This window comes from Oratosquilla oratoria, chromosome 10 (genome assembly GCF_046742065.1).
Source record: "Oratosquilla oratoria isolate Oo_2021 chromosome 10, ASM4674206v1, whole genome shotgun sequence".
Lineage (NCBI taxonomy): Eukaryota > Metazoa > Arthropoda > Malacostraca > Stomatopoda > Squillidae > Oratosquilla > Oratosquilla oratoria.
In genome coordinates, this window is record NC_134786.1 from 46,137,582 (window position 1) to 46,138,116 (window position 535).

The following is a 535-nucleotide window of genomic DNA, read 5'->3' on the forward strand; positions in this document are numbered from 1 at the left end:
AATCTCCGAACAGACAAGATCTAGTCAACAATACAAAAACACTTAAACGATGTAACAACACCAAGAAACTACACATCTTAGAAAGAGTCTACATTACACAATACACTCCTATCATTAATATAAAGAACAGACACAGTTAGTACCTTACAACTACACAACAAGGCTGCGTGGCAACAACGACCAAACGTCCAGCTACTGTAATCAGATGTCCAGCTACGTCCTGTTGAAGCGAAGAACTCACCTCCGTCCAGTACCTGACTCCTAACTCTCCTAGTTCCACCCTTTTTACTTGTATTTAAACTCCTGTTTCGTATATGTAATCTTACTTACCTGAAGATGGTTGTATGAATCAACCGAAAGCTTGTATTTTATATTTTGTGTTATGTTTTTCGATACAATAACATCATGGATCTCGAAAGTCTTGTGTTTGACCTCCCCTCAAGAATCAAACAAACTATTAGAAAAATTGAGAAAATCACTAAGAAATTAGTGAATATTGAATTAGCTCTGGTCTTCAATCGAACATGTTTACAAG